This window comes from Enhydra lutris, unplaced genomic scaffold (genome assembly GCF_002288905.1).
Source record: "Enhydra lutris kenyoni isolate GAN:26980312 unplaced genomic scaffold, ASM228890v2 scaffoldscaffold62, whole genome shotgun sequence".
Classification (NCBI taxonomy): Eukaryota; Metazoa; Chordata; class Mammalia; order Carnivora; family Mustelidae; genus Enhydra; species Enhydra lutris.
Window position 1 is genome coordinate 13,936,971 of NW_019154146.1, and position 24,356 is coordinate 13,961,326.

At 36.6% G+C, this 24,356-nt stretch overlaps 2 pseudogenes; one reads left to right on the top strand and one right to left on the bottom strand.

The window, feature by feature from the left end:
• Positions 1–14,725: 14,725 nt before the first annotated feature.
• On the bottom strand, positions 14,726–17,328 carry LOC111158734 (annotated as a pseudogene).
• Positions 17,329–21,472: 4,144 nt separating this feature from the next.
• On the top strand, positions 21,473–21,885 carry LOC111158735 (annotated as a pseudogene).
• Positions 21,886–24,356: the final 2,471 nt, after the last annotated feature.

Here is a 24,356-nt window from a genome sequence, read left to right on the forward strand (position 1 = left end):
TACCGATTTGGGGTTTTTAGAGTGTATTAAATAGATGTGTTTACTTCTATTCACTTCTGACACGGTTATGAAATTACATTCAAGTGGTATTTTTTAAGGAATAAATACAAAAAAAAAATTGTAGAGGAGAGAATAGACTAAATTTTAGAAACTAAGAGTAAAGAAGTGGTACAGAAAACTGGTATTCTGACTTAGCAAAACTGAAAAAGCTGAAAGCTTTGTGTGGTGGACATTGTAATGTGCCAGTCCTCTTTTTGGAATGAAAGACATGTTGATCCAACTGCTGGGAAAGCCGAGGATAGACAGCTTTCTGCTTTCACACTGCTTTGGAAATAGCCTCAGCTGAAGAAAGCTGTCCAGTCCAAAGACATGCAACCCTCCCAGGAGATTTTGCATCCAGTGACTGACTGACACTGAGATAAAGACCTGGCCCCTTGACTCAGTTCTGGAGGACAGTTTCAGCCTAAGCTGGAGGCAGAGGGGGGTCTTTACTGGAACTGTATTGGAACTGAATTTCTTCCTCTTCTCTCTCCTACCTCCTTCCGTCCTCCAAAAGATCATCTGAAAGGTATTCCTTAATAAATTCCCCACATGCTTCCCAGGGAAATTAATTTGTGGCAATTGGTTTTGACTTGAGGAGCACGTGGGTGACTCAGTCAGTTAAGGGTCTGACTCTTGATTTTCACTCGGGTCATGACCTTGGGATCATGAGATTGAGCCCTGCATAGGGCTCTAAGCTGAGCATGGAGCCTGCTTAAGATTTTCTCTCTTCCTTTCCCTTTGCTCCTCCCCACCACTTGCATGAGCACACTCTCTCTCACTGTCTCCCTCTTAAAAAAAATAAATAATAATAATAAAAGTGACTTGACAAAGTAGACGGTAGATGGTAAATATAGAACTTAGGTTTGGTCACTTGTCATCCAGTAGCAATGCAAGTGTGGAAACCTTCATGGGTAGTGACCTTGGATAATATTCCAGTTCAAGATACCACATTAACAACTACCATATATCTAGCAAATGACAACTATGAGTAAATTGTGACTATATAGCAATGGAATTGGATATTTATGGGTAAGTGCAAAAGAGGATTTTGAGGAAAAATGTAACTAATGCCTGAGTGTAAATAGCAGGTCAAAGAGCGAAAGTCAGAATGTCTGCTTTTAGCTCTAAAGACATTCTCCCCTACTGCACCTGGCAGGCCAAGAAAGATTAAGGGTAGAGATAGCACTTAACATTAGAGTAGAAATGTTCTGACAATCCCAAACACAGTGGGTTTGTATGCCAAGGTCAGGGTCCTGCCTGGAAAAGAAAGGGGCCCTGACACTTGGAATAGGATCACTTGACTCGATGCACTTAAAACTCTTGAATTCCAGGATTTTCCTTAATACTTTGTGCCAACAGAATTGAGCACCACTTGCTGTCGAAGCTTGGTACTTTCCTCTCACTTGAACATAGTGGAGATCCTCATACCTGCAAGAAAGCATGAGCCCTCCCACCCAGTGTTCTGACCCCTAACTCTCTTGCTGATCACTAAGTCAATAAACAGTGTCATGTCTCACCATAACCAGTCAGTTTTCCTTCTCCTCCTAAGGGAGATATTGGACTGTGCTCGGAAGGAACTTGAAGGGATTAGTCAACATGTACATTTAGAAGCCCAGTGAATAAGCCTGAGACTGGATTCTGAGTATATGGGACCAAGATGCACAAATCATAGATTTAGATGAATGAGAGTTTATCGATATGTGAGCATTCTCCCAGAATGTAGGATTTGAAACTCCTGCAAGGACCCTGGGAAATGGTGCGTCCAACTTCTAGGATGATTCCGAAAAGCATTCAAAGTAACTCCACGAACAGTGAAAGAAACAAAACATGATGGGATTATTCTATGTTCTGATAATTGTACATCAAAACATTAATATTATAGTACATGACTTAATACTTTGTTATATGTAACATATAGTCAGTCTCAGAAGAGGAAACTCAGGAACCAAAAGTATATGGCAAAATGCTCTATCATATTAGTTGTGAGAGAAATGCAATCCAAGCCACAAGGAAACAAAAGTTTGCTCTCAACAAATTGACAACAGTTGTATGGCAGTGGCAATCCCAAATATTGCCAAGGCTTAGGAGCAACACTATTTCTCATACAATACTGATTTCAAGAGGAAATAGGCAATATCTAGAAAATGTGATAATGCATGTACCTCAAGTAAAGCAATCCAAGCCTTGAATGTGTACACCAGAGCAGAAGTTAACAGACTATTTTTATATTATAACTTTTTTATAGTCTTACAATTTATTGAGAATAATGGACATACAGAACATTTGTCTGTACAGATTATATGTGTTAGATACTGTTTGATTCCAGTTACAGGACACTCTTCTAAAGATGAAATAGAGATTGAAGAACAAATCCACGGATGCCAGAGATTGTAGGGTGTAGAGGATGACTGTAAAGGAATAGCACAAAAGAAAAAAAAATTAGTGCATTAGAAAATTAAGATAGAAAATTGAAGATAGAAAACTAAGAAAGAAAAACTGGCTGGATGGCTCCGTCAGTTAAGCATCTGTCTTCAGTTCAGGTCATAGTCTCAGGGTCCTGGGATCAAGCTTCACATCTAGCTAGAAATTGAAATGATACAAATATTCATTCAATTGGAATACAGTACACTAATTCCTATAATAAATATTATTTGACAGTAAAAATGAACACCTAGAGACACATGTAGGGACAAATATTACAAACTTGAGAGAAAAGAAAAAGTTGCAGTAGGATGCAGATAGTATGATAAAATTAATATAAAATATGCATACAAAGTAAAATCATATTTTCTGGGCATACATAGATTTATCCTAATGGATAAAAAAAAAAGTGTATGAGTTGGATAAATAATGAATTCAAGAGAGTTGCCTGTTTTCTCTGGGTTAGTAGAAAGGACTACAGGTGAAGAGGGGTACAAAGGTGATTATCATTTGTCACTGAATTTCTAAGTTTGTTAATTATTTTATGGGCTAACTTAATTTTATTTATTTATACCTCCCAGCATATTTGAAATAGTTCATACTTTTACTAATAATAACAAATGTTATTAACTGATAATTATGATAATTGCTGTGGTAATGTTTAAAGTATGAATGGTATGGTTGTGTAATAAGGAAAGGTTAAACACTTCTAGTTATAAAACATATAAGAATGGAGATATGATATACAGCGCAGTGACTACAGTCAATAAAACAGTATTGTGTATTTTATAAATTGCTAAAGGAATAGATTTGAAGAGTCTTTATCACAAGAAAAATATTTTTGTACCTATATACACTGATGGATGTTAATTAGACTAGATAATCTTGCAATATACACAAATATTGAACTATTATGTTGTACATCTGAAACTCACTTAATATTAAAGTCAATTATATCTCAATTTTAAAAAATGAATGGAAAAGCAAAATAGTGAGTGCGGATTCTTTGAGAAGCAGCTACCAAGGTAAAAGGTACTTTTAAAAAGGGACTTTTGAAAAGTAATATAGGATTAAAGACGGTATTTATTTCCTTTTAGGTGGGTGTGACCTGAGCAAGGAGGAATTTGAAAAGATGGGGAAGATAAAATTCAGGTATGAAGGGGGATCATGGATGGAGCAAAGTGTGTGCTGATGAAAGGGGACAGAATTCATAGCAAAGCAGAAACAGATCTCAGGAGCAAAGACAGCTTTCATTGGAGAATCTCTTAGGGGGACAGAAAGATTAGTGTTATTGCAGCAAAGTTTGGTCAGAGATTAAAAGTTAAGGAGAGTTCACATTTGATGGATTCTGGTTTTTATTTTTTAATAAAGAATGGAGTTATGTACTGTGTCAAATGGAGGATGGGTAGACAGATGGATCATTTGAAAAAAGAAGTTGACTTAACATATTCAACTTGGTAAGTATATAGGATTTCTGGTCAAGATTCAGGATTGTGCCCACTTCCCTGGTCTTCCTTATTATTGCAATGAGTGAACTGTCCATGGTCCTTTATAAAGCTAGGTCTTCTGCTGCCTAAGCAGTTCCCTATCCCCTTTCACCTATCCAAGGTAATTACTCCTGTAGTTATATTCCATATCCCCATTTTACCAATATTCCACAATTACTGTAGAATTCCTGTGATTTCACTAACACAGTATGTTAACTCCATCACTGAAGGAAGTCTCTCCCCTTACCTCAAATTCCCTTTTTGTTGTCAATCCTTCCTGGCTATCTGTTACAGCAGTTTATATGTGGAATCTGAAAAAGTCAAACCATAAGACCAGAGAACTGAACAGTGGTTTCCAGGTCTATCTTGTAGCACATGTTGCCGTGATACGCACATGCACTATTTCCTAAAAATCAAAGTACGTTTCATTTTCCTCTACTTCTGATAAAAGTAGTATCCATTATCAATGACCTAACACATGTAAATATGTGATTATTTTAAGATTATTTAAGACTAGATTAGATACCATTTTTAAAAGATTGTAAATCCTTCTGATTATAAAATATGAATTGATTTTTATAATTATCTTTTATTCAAATTTTAAAAACAATATAATTCTGAGTATGAATACCTCCTTTCCTCATGTCAACCATGAGAGTAATTTCACACTGCATTCATACATAAAATAGACTTGTTTAAAAGGAAATGAAGCTAAACATTACCAGACTCAATCCCTGCATGCATCACTTCTCTAGCATGTATTACTTTTCTTGCAATGCCATCATTTTACTTGTAAGGCAGAGGTTAGAAAACACCTGATGATTGACTGAGCCTCCCCAGAACAGATCCACTGTGTAATTACTTCCCCCATGTAATATGGGTGCCATGGGGAAAGTAAGATAAATTAATGGTTCTTTCATCTGAGAATATATTTCTTATACCCAAAATACTGTATGTGGGTCAGCGGGAATGGTTTTTATTTTGACCATAAGAGCAGTGTTTTATTGAACCAATTTTATTTAGTAATTGTCTGAAGATTCTTCCTTCTTCAAAGTGTATTTGCTCTTAGAGTGCCTACCATACAAAAAAATACCTTCATCTTCTCTTTGGCTATTTATTCAACAAAATAGAAAATGTCAGCAGTCACAAGCAAAAGGTATGTGTTTACTTAATGTTGGTAAATTATAACAACAGCAACAGCAGAAGATTAACTAGACAGAGCATCACTCTCAAATAGGTAACCCACAGCACCTCGAAGATCCCACTAACACACCCAGTTGTCAATTTTATCATCTCACAGCATTACAAATTCCCTTTGTGAAACTACTAACTTCTTGCCTTAGGGCAGAGTCCAACAAAATAATCCTTTCCAGCATCTCTCAATCATTTAGGAAAACGTACGGGTGTGGGTAAAGAAGCTAGTTTAGACTTCTGCGGACTTAACATCATTTGTCCAAATGAAGTTATAACAAAGATGTCCAGAATACTTGAAATAGAAACTATTGTCAGATTCCTGGAAGCATCTAAAGGAAAGCTGCAAGGACATCCTGATGATGTTGAAAATCTACTCATTGATGACTGTTGAAGTTTGGACTATTGATATTATAATGTACTGACAACCGTTTCTGACAGAAATAACTCTAATCTTTCACAGGAGAGATAAAGTTCTAAAATATATATTTTTTAATTTCAGTCTCTTGATGGTTCTTTTGGCCTCTACATTACCATATGAAAGCTCTAAATATTATTTTCTCAAGCTGCTAGAACAATTCATTCAAGAATTTAATGACTTTAACAAATACGTCAGGTATCCTGCTAGGAACTAAAAATAGAAGAACAACAAAAAATAAAACATTAATTTTTATGCAGGGCTTCATAATGTAGAGGAATATATCAACATTAAAGCCTGAAAAAAAATGTTTGCAACTTCAAGGCAGAAGAACTCACTGAGCCCCAAGCAACACTAATAACAAGATACCAATTCCAACATCTGTTTATTTTCTTTCTAAATTTATGGAATTAAGAAAAATGTTTACAACCATGCAGGTAGTAACAAATAACTCATAGACAAAGAAAAATTAAAAACTGGATTAGTTATCTGATGCTAGAATGCATTTCAAGTGGGGAATATTTATTATAAAAATTAAATTTCAAATTGAGCTACTATTCATGAGCAGGGACATTCTTAGACATAACCAATGATGCAGAAGTTTCCTATGCTTTCTCATAAATAAAAAGCTGTCAGTTAAATATCCCCCAGAAAACAGAAATCAATTAAAATCATAATCTAAACAGTGAAAATGTGGGGCACCTGGGTGTGTCAGTTGGGTAAGCCTCTGCCTTCAGCTCAGGTCATGATCTCAGGTTCCTGGGATTGAGCCCTACATTGGGCTCCTTGCTCAGTGGGGAGTCTGCTTCTCCCTCTCCTTCTGCCTGCTCTCCCCACTGCTTGTGCTCTCTCACTGCATCCCTGTCAAAAAAAAAAAAAAAATTAAAATCTTAAAAAATAATAATAAAAAACAATGAAAATGTGAAATTTTTAATAAGTGCTCTGTGAAATCAGTAAAAGTGATTTTTAAAGTCTACTAAGTATATTTTAAAAAAATTATGAAACACAATTCAAATATTAATATATATTGTGGAGGACTTTTATAAAAATTAATTAAAAAGAAACTACGCAAAAAGAAATTAATAATAATATTGAGATGTGTTACAACTATCTCATAGACTTTTTGTAAGGACTGATTTTTTTAATGCTTGCAAAGTGCTAAGAGCTGTGAATGGCACATAGTCAACAATAAAGTAAACCATGATGATCACATAATGATGATGAGATGATATTATCATTCTCTGATAGCCCAGATTATCTCAATAATTCCAGCATATGAACTAAAGATATAGGGGAGCAAAATTTGCCACCCCAAAATGTCTCTTTGGCATTGGATTATTTTAGGCCGAATATTTTTAAAAAACAGAAGCCTCAGGAAGAATCCTTCACCTTCCCCCAAGCTACCTGAAATAATTTAGGTAGAGAACCTGCTCCAGCAAGAGAACCATCATATAGATAACTCCTATTATAATAAGAATTAGATGTGGTAAACATGGAGGAACATAGCAAAGTCTTTTTGTTGAAATTTTTATGTACCATTGATTCTGAGTGACCCTACAAACATTGTTTACCAAACTTTTACTCTTTTTCATCTTCCTGAGAATTGTCTTCCTCCACTTTGAAGTTCCAAACCCTTAAACCCCTTCTGGATGGCATGTGAGCCTCAACTGCCTGACTGCGTGGGGGGCTCAGAATCTTATGGAACCTCCATATGTACATAATTAAATTTGATTTTCTCCTGTTAATCTTTTTCGTCTCAATTTAATTATTAGACCAGCCAAAAGAATCTTGAAGTGTAAATAAAAATGTTTTCTTCCCAACAGAAGGAAGGTAGAGTATTTCACAATCCTTTAGAAAAGATACATAGTGTCTAATCTCATTTTGACCTTAATATAACCCAATTAACCTTTTTCCTGTCCCTAGACAACACTTTTTCTGAAATTTTAGATATTTAGCCTTAAGCCAACAATCAACACATCCTTGACTAGGTTACTATCACTCTGTTTTCCCTTTTTCTTCCTTTCACAGTGAAAGTTCTTGAAAGAACCATTTTGGAATGATGTTAGGAAGGATAGGAAGGACCAATAAATGGCATACCTCACATCCTAGAGTCCAAAAAAAAATTTCTTTTATGTTACGTTAGTCACCATACAGTACATCATTGGTTTTTGATTTTGTGTTCCATGATTCATTGTTTGTGTATAACACCCAGTGCTCCGTGCAGTACTTGCCCCCCCTTAATACTATCACCAACCTAACCCATCCTCCCACCCCCACCCCCTCTAAAACCCTCAGTTTGTTTCCTGGAGTCCATAGTCTCTCATAATTAATATAAGACTGAACAGATTGAGAACCAAAACATCACTTACACTTTTGACCACTACTTTCTGCCTCTGTACCCTACTGCCTTACTATTGTTAATAAACATTCCCTTTGTATGTATTCATTTTATTAATGCATCATAATATTTAAAATAAATGATAAGTGTCCTGTTATTTTGAAAATCCATTTTGTGGTTTGTGTAATTATGCTATCTTCTCATAATTACTCCCATAGATTTTCTGAGACATAGAGAATAATTTTAACCTACTGAAAATGTTTTTTCCCTCTCCACTTGAAACTAAATACATGCATATGGCAGAGTTACTTTTACTCCCTGTGAAGATGCTAATGAACATTTCCGGACTCAAAGAATAACACAATCTCCAACCAAGCATATATTTAAACATTACAGAAACTTAAATGAAAAAAACAACAATATTTGACACATTCAAACCAAAGCTTTTTACACAATTAAAAGGAATGCTTTCATATTTAACAACTTGCATAAAGTCTTAGAAATAAAAAATTGATTTTTTTTTTTTAGTATTAAGAAAGCCATAAACATAGAAACTTCCAATTTGGGGCTTGCTTATTAACAATCATCCAAATTGGTTTTCTGAGAGATTTATATTCAAATAACATAAATAGAAATCACAAACATGTAATTAGCTGAGATAATGTCTGGAATTACAGTTTTGGTGTGCACTTTGAACCAGCAGCTTATCTGGGGCTTTTGCTTCTCTCTAAAACCCACATATAATTTTTGGAACATTATTAGTAGCCTCTGGTTGGCCACACATAATAAAAATGTCACAGGGAGAGGAAAGAGAAAGGATTCATTGGCCAATCTATCAAAAAGCCAGGTCACCTTAGCTGACATGCTAACTATATATGATAAACAAAGTTCTCTATTGATCCTTTTGCACTGACCTCCCAATGCACTAAACACTGGAATATGTCACATGGGCAGCATTGTGAAGTTCTGTGTCAAAGACTAGAATTTCTTGTGAATGAGAAGGCAGAAGGAAAAATGATAAAGTAGGTGGAACTAATGGCAAATAGAGGCACTATACCCTCATAGACACATTGCATAGTATAAAATTGTCCAGGAAAACAATCTGTCCTCTTTGCAACACTTCATCTATTCTATTAGCCCTTAGGCTCAATCTGTTATCAGAGCAAAGTTTATACTGTTCTCCAAGGCTTTATCGGTTTATACTGTTTATACTATTATCCAGCTCTACCGTTTATGCTGTTATCCAAGGCTTTATCAGTGTAATTAAGCCTGTATTAATAATATCACCTTTTTCCTCACAATTTTCTCCCCAATGTAAATACCTATAACCAAAAAATTCATGGCTTGTGTTCAGAGATTTTTTTTTCCCCCTTATCTTTTCCTTCCACTGAAGGTCAACAAATATTTTTTCCTCCTTTAATAACCAGCTAATGGTGAGTTGAATTTAAGATTCAAGAGAGAATAATGAGTATGGAAAGAAACTGTGGCCAAAGTGGTCTTTGAAGTAGGGATATATGGGAAATAACTCCACAAGTAAAAGTTAAGGAAGTTATGTTTCCAAAGATAACTCCAGATGGGAAGAACTTCTTAAAGAGTAGAGAGAAGATAGAAACAAGGGAGGAATAAGGGCAGATTTATTCTGAAGGCTTGTGTTTTCTTTTATATATATATATATATATATATATATATATATATATATATATATATACACACATTTTTTTTTCAAATGCAGCCGTCTAGAACAGTTGGCTTTATCACCTCTGAATTTCCTTCAACTAAACCTCATAAAAAGGGTGTGGAGATGGATGTCCCAAATAATCATTTTATAGTGTGCTGAAATTATATGACTTACTGAAGAAAATAAAGTGGAATAAAAAAAAATAGAAAGCATATTTTAAAAAGCAAAAAACAACAAAGAAGCCAACACTGTATAAGAAGACCAGAAATCCTAAACAAAAATTTCATACAAACCACAAGGAAATTAGAGTTTCAATTGATGTTAATGCCAAAAAGGATGTCAATCCCAAATCAAAGAACTGTCTCCAAAAATAGACATTTCCACATGAATTCAAAAGAAAAATCATTTGTTTCAACTACATTTTTTATATAAATGACACTATGGGAGATTTACAAACCAAATACAACAATAGATATATAATATATAACATATTGCATATTCAAAGTAGCACTTTCAACAATTCTAACAAGTAAAATAAACAATTTGGACAAATGAAATTCACAAGGTAAAATAGTATCTTTATAAATATGTCTTGAGGGGTTCCTGGGTGGCTCAGTTGTTAAACGTCTACCTTAGGCTCATGTCATGATCCCAGAGTCCTGGGATCGAGCCCCACATCAGGCTCCCTACTTGGCAGGAAGCTTGTTTCTCCCTCTCCCAATTCCCCTGCTTGTGTTCTCTCTCTCACTGTGTCTCTCTCTGTCAAATAAATAAATAAAATATTTTAAAAATTAAAAAATAAATAAATAAATAAAAATATGTCTTGAATTCTAGATCCAGTTTTAAATCTAACCTAACAGAAGCTTTGAGTCATATTTAGAACTTGCTTGAATAAAGAACTATTAAACATAGACCACATTAGTCTCTGTTGTTATTCTATAGTAAGCTCTAGATGATTAATCCATTCACTAGTTTAATATAATATCTACAGGGGCACCTGGGTGGCTCAGTGGGTTAAAGCCTCTGCCTTTAGCTCAGGTCATGATCTCAGGGTCCTGGGATCGAGCCCCGCATCAGGGTCTCTGCTCAGCAGGGAGCCTGCTTCCCTTCCTCTCTCTCTGCCTACCTCTCTGCCTGCTTGTGATCTCTCTCTGTCAAATAAATAAAAAATTTTTAAAAATGTTTAAAAAATATAATATCTACACAAGCAAATCTTATTAGAAAACATATTACTTAAATGTGCTTATTTATCTAAAATAATTGGGATGATGCAGTTTACAATTATAAAGATTTAAAGCTAATTTTTAGCAGGTGTGTTAGACTTGTATTAATTTTTCTAAGCCACAGAATAAATAAAACAAACTAGATTTTTATGAAACTTGTTACTAATTTAATGCCCCCTTTAATTTACACCAAAATTAAACATTCTAAATGGCTTTAAAAACTGATATCTGAACATTAGTATATTTACCTAATACTATCTTAAAAATGATAACAATAACTTATCCTCACAGAGTGTTACTGTGTTCTAGGTATTGTTTTCACGAATTTAATCCAAACAGCTACCCCAGAAAGGAGGTATTACTGCTATCCCCCTTTCCAAGACAGAAAAGCCAAGGTTCTGAGAAGTTAAGTGATCTGCCAAAAAACAAACAAACAAACAAACAAACAACAACAACAACAAAAAAAACGGGAACTCAAATACATGCCAAGGTGCTATAAACACTGATCCCTTAATCATCTCATTACATGAATGGCCTCCTCAAAGATATTAAATGAAGAAAAAATTGTGAAATGTAGAGGACATTCTAGAGATACTATCCTTTCTAGAGATACTTAATTTTTCTCTTAATACATAGTTTAGAATTGGATCCAACATATTTAATAGTCTTCATTATTTTGCCCATTCTTTGTACCCAAATAACTACTTCTAAATTGTCTTACAATCCTATGTTTACACCCTCTACATACTCTGCCTCTTCCTGTTTCAATTTCTTCCTCCTCTCTCTTTTTTTAAATACCATGGATGGACTCAGATGTATGCATCGATATTAATTTTGATTTGGTTATGTACAAAGAACCTCAAACAGAACAGCCGAGAGAAGACATTTAATAGAATTACTTGAAGAGGTTGAATTACTGTTTCTGCCCAATGGGAATCTGCTTCTAGCTGAGACTCCAATAAAAAAAAAATGCACTCTCCCTTCAAAACTTCTCATCAAAAATTACTCCTATATTATGATAACATAAAGAATACATCCTTAGAAAAAGAACATTGTCTTTAGAGAAAGAACATTGGTTCAAGACAAAGAGAAAGAAATCAAATGAGCTCTAAAGTTAAATACGGAAAAAAAAAAAAGAACAATACAAACAAGCAAAATCTTTCTCTGGGATAACTGGATAAGTATAGTGCAGCGAACACATTGCCAAACAATACATACGAGGGAGTCACAGAAGAGAATGCACAAATGGACTTTAAGATGTAAAAAGTTGCTCCCCCTCCGAGGTAATCAAGGGAAAGCCTGATTAAAACACTGTTAGATCAAGAATACCAATTAGAGTGTTTAGCCTCCTCTTCCCTTGCCCAATTAACTTTCTTTCCTCAATGAATAATTGTCCCATTGATTCATCTTGGTCTTTCTTTTTGTGCGGTTGCTCCCCTTCAAAAGTCTAGCGATGTTTGAGGATCAATCATGTTTATGAATGAAGCCCCTGGTTGCTGTACAGAGGTGACTCGGGTCAGTTTTGCTTTTGTGGTATAAGCCTGTTTCCTGTTTCCCCAGGAGCCCAACTTCCTGAATTGGAAGCTGCACTGAAGGACACAGAAGGCAAACTTTGTGTAAGTGGAAAAGGGACAGCTTAGCTATAAAGCACACAGGCAGGCCTCCAACTGGGCTTCTTGCAAATAGACTACAAGAAGTCACATGCGAATAGCTCATTGGAGAATGCTCCTTGGAAATACAGCTGGAAGAAAGTGAGCACGGCCACACTGAGCAGATGCAGTAGCGGACTGACAGTGCAGCGGGAGATGAGACTCAGCGTATCCTACCAGAGCTACTGAGCTAGGACGGCCCTTCAGAGTTGTCCCAAACTTAGGCAAACACACACCCCTGTGCAGGAGGTTTTCCTTAAGTACTGGGAAAACACTATGGCTTATATATTTTTCCTTGGGCCAGCAGTGAATCATCATCATTGTTCAATAAATCCATGAATCAAATGTACTCAGCAACTGCCTCCCAATTCATAGTCCTTATAGTTAACCCTTTCCATCACACTTCCCAAGCACCCGAGATACTTAGCAGCAGGCAGTAATTCCCCTCCATGAATTACACCTTCCATTTCACCACTGGTGAATATTTTGACAACATGCTATAGCTACCCACAATCTATATTCCACCAATTGCCAGACAGCTGATAAAAGACTTAGCACTAAAATCCTATTTAATATCTGTTTCCTATACCAATCCTGAGGCCAGATATCCTGGCTTGGGTTCCTTGGTGATAGACCCTGAGGTATGGAGTTGCATGGAGTATTAGGGAGTGGTCTCAAGAGAGAGACTATAAAAAGTGAACAAGGAAGGATTAGACCCACAAAAGAACTGACCCTCAGTGTGGCTGTAAATGAAACTTTAGGTGATCCTAGTTGAAGAAAAACAACAGAGACATTCTATTTCTGTGTCAACCAGTTATTACTCCTCTACCGTTCTCTCCCTGGGGGTTAAAACTTTGGGTGGTCCACTTCTCTGTTCCTAAGAGCAGTTGCCTGAGAAAAACACAGCAGTGACCTTTCAGCAACCAATATTCTTAGTTGCTCTGGGATCGGTACGTTGGCCCTCAGGAGGGAAACTAGGAGGGAATACAATGAACTACATATACACAAGTAGAAATTTGATGAGTTTTCACACGCCCCTCCGCAATTGCATCTCCTGCCCCTACCCCAGCCCAGGCAGTCACTCAGATACTATCAATGTATCAGATACCATGGGTTAGTTTTCATTTTCTATAATTTTATATAAACAGAATCATATATTGGGGCACCAGGGTGGCTCAGTAGGTTAAGCATCTGACTCTTGATTTTGGATCAGGTCATGATCTCAGGGTTGTGAGACTGAGCCTGTTTAAAATTCCCTCTCTCTCTCCCTCTCCCCGCCCCTCCCCAGTCTCCTTGCATGAGCTCTCGCTCTCTCTTTCTCTCTCTCCTAAATAAATAAATAAATAGAATCATATAGGTTGTACTTTTTGTCTTGCTTCTTTTACTCAGCATAAGTATTATGGATTGCTTCTATTTTGTTGTATTTATCCATGATCCATTCCTTCTCTGCTGAGTAGTAATTCAGTGCATGGATATGTCACAGTTTTTGTATCCATTCTTTCACTATTGGAGATTGGATTGTTGCCAGTTCTTGATTATTACAAATAAAACTACCATGGACATTCAGATACATGTTTTCGTATAACTGCAGGCTTTCTATTCCCTTAAGTAAATGCATAGAAGTGGAATGACTGGGGCACATGCTAGGTGAAAATTTTACTTTTCATGAAACTGCCGAACTGTTTTCCAATGTGGCTGTATTTCACATTATCACCAGCAGTGCATGAGGACCACTTGCTCCCCATCTTCACCAAGACTTGGTGTTACTAAACCTCTTGACTGTAGCCATTGTACAGAGAGTATAGTAGTATATCACTGTGGTTTTAATTTGATTTTTTGAAAGATTTTATTTATTAATTTGAGAGAGAAAGATAGTGAGAGATAGAGCAAGAGCAGGGGAGAGAGGGAGAAACTGGTTCCCACCTGAGCAAGGAGCAGGACATGGGGCTCGATCCCAGGACCCTGGGATTATGACCTGAGCTGAAGACAAACACTTAACTAACTGAGCCACCCAGGCGCCCCTATTTTTTTTTTTCAGTCTGTCAGGATTTTCAGTTGTTAGGAACACAATTCACACTAGCTGACTTAAGCGCAACAGAATTTATCAAACAACATTAGGTACCTCGGTGTACCTTAGGAGAGCCTGAAGAGCAAGTATGGGTGTCATTTGACAAGGAACCACATAGCCAGGAAGAACATCAAACTACATATATATTGTAGGATAGTTACAGTAAAACCCCACTCTTAATGCTGCCTGCCACTTTTTTTTTAAGCTTACACAAAGGCAATATTAACAGAAAACAGTAATTTGAGGAATGCTGTTCAGAGACGGCAACCATGGTGACCCCCCTTCCTGCGGGTGCTGCCAGAGGGGATGGGGGTGACATCCTCAATCCTTCCGATCTTCATTCCTGAGCAGGCAAGGGTTCTGAGCACTGGCTGGGTCCCAGGTCCAGGGGTCTTGGTTCTATTTCCTCCTTGTCCTGTAGATGGGAGGGCAGTGATGCCCAGCTCCTTCCACCTCTGGGCTACATCCTGGGAAGTCAACATGGCAGCATAGGGAGAGGACCCATCTCCGTCAACCTTCACCTTCATTCCTCCATCACGTGGCAGATGGTTTCCTTGCCAGAAAGATCGGTGACAGGGACCAAAGTGTCACTGAAGGACGCAAAGATGTGGCGGACACCAAACACATTTTCTCCTTCAGCTACCTGAGGTCCGAGGCTGATGACCTAATGATTAATGATGCTGAGCATTTTTTTAGGTGCCTATTTACCATTAAGAATATAGACATACCTAAAAAAATGTTCAACATCATTTGTGCACATGTGCACGCACACACACACACACACACACACTCACACAAGTGAAACTTTCCAAATCTTCTGCCTATTCTAAGTGGACTGTTTTTTTTTTGTTTGTTTTGTTTTTGTTTTTTATCGAATCGTCATAGTTCTGTACATATTCTAGATAAAATTCCTTTGTTGGCTAAATATTTTGCGAGTATTTTCTCCCAGGTTTGCCTTTCATTTTCAAAAGAGGATCCTTCAAAGAGTAAAAGTATTTAATTTTGATGAGGTCCAATATATTACCTTTTAAAACAATTTGCATCATGTTTAAGAAATCTTTGCCAAGCTCACATCCCTATATGCTTCTGGTTTCGTCTATGAATTTTATAGTTTTTAGCCATTATTTTTAGGACAGCAATCCATTTAGGGTTAATTTTTATTCAAAGCTTAGAGTTGAGGTTAACATTTGAACACATGGCTATAAAATTGTTTCAGCACCATTTGCTGAAAGAAAAATTTCCTTTCCCCTCATTGACCTGCCCTGGGACCTTTCCTGTGTCTTTGCTTGCATGGTAATATTTTTATTAAGTGCCATATATTTTGAATTTTAACTCCTGAGTGATAGACATTTTTGTATTACTGTAAATTCAGTCAAGCAACTTGGAATTTGTCTGATCCTCTCAAGTCTTATTTATAACATTGTTAGACGGGACAGAGAAACCTTTATTCTAGGGATAATTTTTCCCCACTACTGAGGCAAGAGCCTTTCACTCAGAAACCCACAAAGTTTGTTTCTTAGGTAGGAAAACAAACTCATTCTGGCCCCCCACGAGACCAAGAATTGACTCTTTTGTTCTTTTCGGGTGATTTTTTCTCTGGTTTGAGATAATTTCCTCACTTGAACATGCTAATCCATACTCAACAAAGAATTGAGGGAAACCCTGGACAGGTCTAGAGATTCTTGCTATCTTAGTGGGCTCTGTAGGCAGTAAACAGAAACAATCACAGGGTTAGCCTCCTCTGTGTTGCCTCTCTCAGGAGTCCTATACTGCCATATATATACAATGGAGTACAATGCTTCCATCAGAAAGGATGAATACCCAACTTTTGTATCAACATGGAAGGGACTGGAGGAGATTATGCTGAATGAAATAAGTCAAGCAGAGAGAGTCAAGTATCACATGGTTTCACTTGCTTGTGGAGCGTAAGGAATAACATGGAGGGCATTGGGAGATGGAGAGGAGAAGTGAATGGGAGGAAATTGGAGGGGGAGACGAACCATGACAGATTATGGACTCTGAGAAACAAACTGAGGGTTTTGGAAGGGAGGGGAGTGGGGGTTGGGTGAGCCTGGTGGTGGGTATCATGGAGGGCATGTATTACATGGAATACTGGGTGTGGTACTTAAACAATGAATTCTGGAACATTGAAAAGAGATTAAATAAAATAAAATGAAAAAATAAAAAAAGGAATCCTATACTGCCTGATGCTCAGTTTCTGAAAAACTTGTCAAATATTTGGGGATTTTTTTTTTCAGACAGGAGGTTATTAACTCTGGCTGTATCTCCGTAAGAATAAGAAAACAACAATAGGCTTTCAACACATTTTAAAGATCTTGTCATCATAAGTCAAGTGGTTCATTTCTGTAGTGTGATGATTCTCAAAATATAGTGGGAAGCAGAAAAATCACTTGAGAAACTTGCTCAAAGTACATATTCTAATGTCCTGCCTCAGAATTCAATTGAATAGATCTAGAATGGAATAAGTTATCTGGATTTTTAGTAAGTCTGATACAAGTTTGATACTGATACTGATTTTCAATAACTCTGATATGAAGTGTTAACAGACTGTAATTTGAGAAACTTGCTTCTGTGATTATTCTGCCTGGGTTAATGTGGGCAAAAATGGCTTGGCTGCATGCTTGAGGTAGGGAGGGTAGAGATTTTGTCAGTATTTGTGTCATTAACCTTTTGATTAATTATGATTGTTATATCACCCTTTTCCTCTCCAACCCTGAGTGCCTTCTTATCCAGAGTTTGGAGTCTCTCTGTACCTGATCCAAGTGAAAAGAGCTTTCAAGCGATCTAGCCATTCTCTGTGTTTTTTGCATGTTGCTTTCTCAGCTTTAGATTGTGATTATGTTCCCATCTTCCATCTTTCAGAAATTTTTCAAAATCTCTGAATGCTAATGACAAATCCATTTCTTTATAAATATTTCATTGTCATTTCAATTTAATTTGTTGGGGGAATAGAGTAAAGGTAGATTCAATTCACTATCTTCATCTGGAAGACATGATTTTTTAAATAGCATTGGAAGTAGTCTCTTAACTGGAGTGGTCTCTTATTATTTGACTGAGGAAATTCCTATAAATTTCAACCAAGATAATACTTGTATAGTCTTAATAATAATATTTGCATTTTCAATAGCAATGAAATTGCCTTCCAACATTTTTATTTATCACCTAATTTCATCCTTAGAACATGTCTTTTACAAGGATCAGCACTTTTTGGTACATTTTACTAAGGTATGTTAAATGACTTACTGAAAGCCACACACTGGCAGGAAAAAAATTCAAGGCTTTTTGAATTTTAAGATCATTAAGCTTTATGGGTTTGCCTTTGTTTTTTGTTTATGTTGTTAAAAATCATCTCAATTATAGAAACATTGATTGCTGTTAAAGTCCATACAGCTGCAAAAATTTGAAGATGAATAAAATTAAATAAATCTATTGGGTATTTTGATTCATCCAATTCATATTAATAGCTTAGCTTGTTGACTTACAGTGATTACTAGTTGCTATGCATTGGTGTAAGTGATTCTGGTAAATCAGCTCTTAGTCTTCACAAGAACATCATGAAGTATGCATTATTACTCTGGAAATTTTGCTAATGGAGAAACTGAAGTACAGAACAATTCAGATCATACAATTGGAAATTATAAAAGCTCAGACCCAAAATCTCTGAATTTTGCTCAAAGCTATGTGCTTTTAGTGACTATACTCCACTGCCTCTTATATTGAATAATTCTCTGTATTTAATCTAAAGAATCATTTTTTAGTTGATCTGTTCAGTATTATAAATGCTGTCAGAGGACATTTTAAGCAGTCTGCTTCACAAAAATTCAATTTCACAAAAATTCTGATTATCCTCTTCAGTGACATTAACTGACTGATTTTTCCAGCCACCATTACTCCTAATTGCCTTCTTATCACCTGGGAGCTAAGTATTAGGTTTGAATATTAATCTCTCCTACCAGTCAAGAGTCATTCTATTAGAATCTTAAATTTACCTAGCAATAAAAGCAAAACATAGAAGTCTACCTAGGAAATTGCTATTTCAATATATTGTGGATTTAAAAAAAAAGTGGTTTTGTGTATTTAAGTGATTGTTTACCTTATCCTTTGATTTTGATTCCACCTTATTTATTTATTTATTTAACAGAGAGAGAGAGAGAGAGAGAGAGAGAGCAGGAACACAAGCAGGAGGAGTGAGAGAGGGAGAAGCAGGCTTCCCCACAAAGCAGAGGGCCCAATGCAGGGCCGATCCCAGGACCCTGAGATCATGACCCCAGCTGAAGGCAGATGCCCAATGACTGAGCCACCCAGGTGCCCACCGCCTTCCCTTTTTAACCAGCTTTTACTTTTTAACTGCTATGTGTCTGATAGAGCAGTTAACAGGTATATAAGGAATAACTTTAAAGAATCATTTAAATTTTTTTAATTTATTTTTTTAATTTCTTTTCAGTGTACCAGAATTCATTGTTTATGTACCACACCCAGTGCTCCATGCAATATGTGCCCTCCATAATACCCACAACCAGGCTCACCCAACCTCTCACCCCCCTGCCCCTTCAAAACCCTCAGATTGTTATTCAGAGTCCATAGTCTTTCATGGTTCACCTCCCCTTCCAATTTCCCTCAACTCCCTTTTCCTCTCCATCTCCCCATGTCCTCTGTGTTCTTTCTTATGCTCCACAAATAAGTGAAACCATATGGTAATTGACTCTCTCTGCTTGGCTTATTTCACTCAGCACAATCTCTACCAGTCCTGTCCATGTTGATACAAAAGTTGGGTATTCATCCTTTCTGATGGAGGCATAATACTCCATAGTGTATATGGACCACATCTTCCTTATCCATTCGTCCGTTGAAGGGCATCTTGGTTCTTTCAACAGTTTGACAATTGTGGCCATTGCTGCTATGAACATTGGGGTACAGATGGCCCTTCTTTTCACTACATCTGTATCTTTGGGGTAAATACCCAGTAGTGCAATAGCAGGGTCACAGGGAAGCTCTATTTTTAATTTTTTGAGGAATCTCCACACTTTACTGTCTTGTTAATTTTGGCCATTCTAAGTTGTGTAAGGTGATATCTCAATGTGGTTTTGATTTGAATCTCCCTGATGGCTAGTGATGATGAACATCTTTTCATGTGTCTGATAGCCATTTGTATGTCTTCATTGGAGAAGTGTCTGTTCATGTCTTCTGCCCATTTTTTGATATGATTGTCTGTTTTGTGTGTGTTGAGTTTGAGGAGTTCTTTACAGATCCTGGATATCAGCCTTTTGTCTGTACTGTCATTTGCAAATATCTTCTCCCATTCCGTGGTTTGCCTCTTTGTTTTGTTGACTGTTTCCTTTGCTGTGCAGAAGCTTTTGATCTTGATGAAGTCCCAGAAATTCATTTTCACTTTTGTTTCCTTTGCCTTTGGAGACATATCTTGAAAGAAGTTGCTGTGGCCAATATCGAAGAGGTTACTGCCTATGTTCTCCTCTATGATTCTGATGGATTCCTGCCTCTTGTTGACGTCTTTTATCCATTCCGAGTTTATCCTTGTGTATGGTGTAAGGGAATGTTCAAGTTTCATTCTTCTACATATAGCTGTCCAATTTCCCCAGCACCATTTATTGAAGAGACTGTCTTTTTTCCACTGTATATTTTTTCCTGCTTTGTCAAAGATTATTTGACCATAGAGTTGAGGATCCATATCTGGGCTCTCTACTCTGTTCCACTAGTCTATGTGTCTGTTGGTCTATGTGCATGCAGTACCATTTACTACTATCATTTGTAGTAAACCTTGAAATCAGGCAATATGATGCCCCCAGTTTTGCTTTTCTTTTTCAATATTTCCTTAGCAATTCAGGGTCTCTTCTGATTCTATATAAATTTTAGGATTGTTTGTTCCAGCTCTTTGAAAAATGCCGGTGGAATTTTGATCAGAGTGGCACTGAAAGTATTGATTGCTCTGAGCAGTATAGACATTTTAACAATGTTTATTTTTCCCATCCATGAGCATGGAATAGTCTTCCATCTTTTTGTGTCTTCTTCAATTTCTTTCATGAATGTTCTGTAGTTCCTTGAGTACAGATCCTTTACCTCTTTGGTTAGGTTTATTCCCAGGTATCTTATTGTTCTTGGTGCTATAGTAAATGGAATCGATTCTCTAATTTTCCTTTCTGTGTTTTCATTGTTAGTGTATAAGAAAGCAACTGATTTCTGTACATTGACATTGTATCCAGGTGGGATTCATCCCTGGGTTGCAAGGATGGTTCAACATTCGCAAATCAATCAATGTGGTAGAACAAATCAATAAGAGAAGAGAGAAGAACCACATGGACTTCTCAATTGATAAAGAAAAAGCATTTGACAAAATCCAGCATCTGTTCCTGATTAAAACTCTTCAAAGTATAGGGATAGAGGGAACATTCCTCAACTTCATATAATCTAACTATGAAAAACCCACAGCAAATATCATCCTCAATGGGAAAAAGCTGACAGCCTTCCCTTTGAGATCAGGAACACAACAAGGATGCCCACTCTCACCACTCTTGTTCAACATATTATTAGAAGTCCTAGCAAAAGCAATCAGACAACAAAGAGAAATAAAAGGTATTCAAATTAGCAATGAAGAAGTCAAACTCTCTCTTTTTGCAGATGACATGATATTTTATATGGAAAGCCCAAAAAACTCCACCCCCAAACTACTAGAACTCATACAGCAATTCAGTAATGTGGCAGGATACAAAGAATCATTTAAATTTTAATGGAGATTTTAACCAAAATATTGGTTAAGGACGCATCTGATCTTGGACAGCTTTGGCAGGAAAAAATATTCACGGAGCCTCTAGTTAATGAATAAAATGAGTAACATACTGCAGCATGCTGATTCTTGAGAGAATATTACAGGAGATTTAAAAAAAAAAAGCCATATTGCTCTTTTACCAGGGACCTGTCAACATGCAGTGCATTGGCACCCAAACGGTAAATACTGTGGCACAAGTCATCATTGAGAAATACTACACGCACCCTGGCAACGATTCCCATACTTCCAAGCACGAGTTGCTCAGGGTCGCCATTATTCCCATCAAGAAGCTCCACAACAAGGTAGCAGGCTGTGTGACACATCTGACCAAGGGATTCACGGAGGCCCAGTGAGAGGGACCCCAATCAAACTGCAGGAGAAGGAGGGAGAAGGGAGAGACAGTTATATTCCTGAGGCGTCAGTCCTGGATCACGAGATCTTTGAAGTAGATTGTGACACTAAGGAGACGTTGAAGGTCTTGGACTTTGGCAGCCTGTCCAACCTGCAGATCACTCAGCCCACAGTTGGGGTGAATTTCAGATGCCACATGAAGCCATATGCCACATGAAGCCATATGAATCTTTCTACTATGCTGTAATATCTTCAGTAAGCCTTGGAAACAACAACAAAAGAGCCTGATTATAGAAGAAAAGCTATTAGTATTATTACTATATCCGCTTTATCTAGAGAAAACAACCTTTATAAGTCACTCATATGGTAAAGTAAACAATAGCTGGAGATAAGTAAATGTTGAGGACAAAAAAGTGAGGAGTGGAAACTTCCCTTATGCTTTTGTACCTCAAACATGCTCTAGAGATCTTGACCTGGCCTATTTCAAGAAGGACATCATTCAATAAAGCAAAAATATGTAGAAGAAAACTCAGGAAAATATTCTTACACTGGATTGGGAGGAAGTTGTCCAAAATCCCAAAACAACAGAAGATTTCCTCTGGTCAGCATCCTGCTATATCCCTACCCACTGAGTTTCCTGGACACATTTATTTATGTAATGGAAGCATCTAGCACCATCAGCAGGTGCCCAACATGTGGTAAGAATTCAAAAACAATTGTGGAATAAAATTTATATTACTGGTTTGAAATTAAATTAGTATGGTATTAAAATAATAAGAATATATGTTTTATAAGTTACTGACTAGTATAAAACATATTACTTTAAGATATATGGGTTATTAGTCCTTTCATTTTCCTTTCATAATGTTTATTGCCTCATAAAATACATAAATTCAAATAACATCTGAATGTATTTCCATCAGGTTATTTCCAATTAAGATCTAGAAAGAGATGTATTTCCATCAAGGTATTTACAATTAAGATCTAGGAAGAGAGGTAGGGTATCTGATTGCATATTCCCAAATTTCCAAGGATATCCATCTCACTAACTTGGCCCTTAAACAACAAAAATACAGAAGCATCTGTTTGTTTTTTAATGTTACCGTAAGGAATTTGGCAACAACAAGAAGCACTTTTTCCAGGAATTAATGGAAAACTAAACTTATTCTAGCTTTTGTTAGAAAACACAGTTCTTTGGAAATATAATAATTTGTTATTTAAAAAACTAAAAGTAATGCTGTTATAAACCATTGAAATTGAAAGTAGCAATTCAATTATCAGCTCATACTTTTTGTTTGTTTGTTTAGTTTCCTTATTAACCAGCCATTTTTACATTTGAGATTATCTTTTAAAATAACATTTAAATAAAGGAAGAGGACTGGACTCTGAGTCAGGGAATGTCAATGTGTTCTTCGTTAATTATCATCAGTAAAATGAAAAAGGAAATTAGATTAGAACACCTCTCATTTCCATCCGTAAAAGTTTATAATATAAATGTAATTTATATAATACTATGTGATAATAATGCCTACTACATAACCAGCCAGCTAACTGGAAAATAAGGAATGAAATAGAGGTGTAGAAGAAAGATAACTGACAAAGATTCCTAGTTCCAGCTCCATCCAGCTCTCATAATATCACCTTTAAATGTCATACGAGGTCTCTGGGCCTCAGTTTGTCATCTGTAAAATGGCCAAAATAGTTTGGCCCAGAGGGTCCCCATAGTTCTTTCCAGCTCTCAGAATTATTCATTTTGAGGCACTGGATATCTTCTCTCATATCGAATCTCTGCTCGTTCGTACAAGATTAAATATTTGAATGGTTTTGAAATAAAAAATTATTTAGGAAGCAGAACTCTTAATACAGTGACACAACTCTTAGAGCTGTCTTGGTTAGATCATATCGTGAGCCCGAATTGGCATCCAGCAGATGGCACCATGCCATCATCATGGGACAGCCGGCCCTTAAAAGCAGGCACTCTTCTCTCAATCAGCAATCTCGATCATTTTCAGTAATTAACAGTGCCACACTTTTTTCTGTATGATTATAAGATGATCTTGATACTTTCTGATTTGAATAATTATGCTCCACTTAATTCTTTCTGCCGTCAGGCGGGTAAAGGCTGAAAAGGGAGTTTGCTAGTTCTAAACCTTGAGCAAATAACATAGACAGAGGTAACGAAGTTGTCTCCTCTCTGATAGAATGATGACCCACTTTCTCAAGAAGACTGCTGGCTCCACCAATGAGGCTGTGAACTCTGTGAAGGCAAGAACCATGCCTTATCTCTATGCCCTCACTTACTAGGAGGTACTTAATAAATCTGTTGAATGGATTAGAAGCAAAATGTAGGATCAGTGAATACAAGTTGTGGAAGGATGTAGAGCTAGTAATATATAGATATTCTCTATTGATTGCTTCAATCATCTAAAGAAAGTAGGCAGCAAAATGATCATCTGGAAATGAAGATGAGGTAGGGGTGTTAGAAGTTCCAAGGGCAGGAAAGTTGTGAGATGTTTTCTAGGAGAGTGTGAGAATGAATGAACCATACTGGAGTAACATTTCATGATTACTGACCAGTTTTAAGAATAATCTGAATCTTTGGTTCTGATTTTTTTTAAAGATTTTATCTGGTTGTTTTGTTTTGTTTTGTTTTGTTTAGAGAAAGAGTGTGCATGAGTGAGGGGAAGG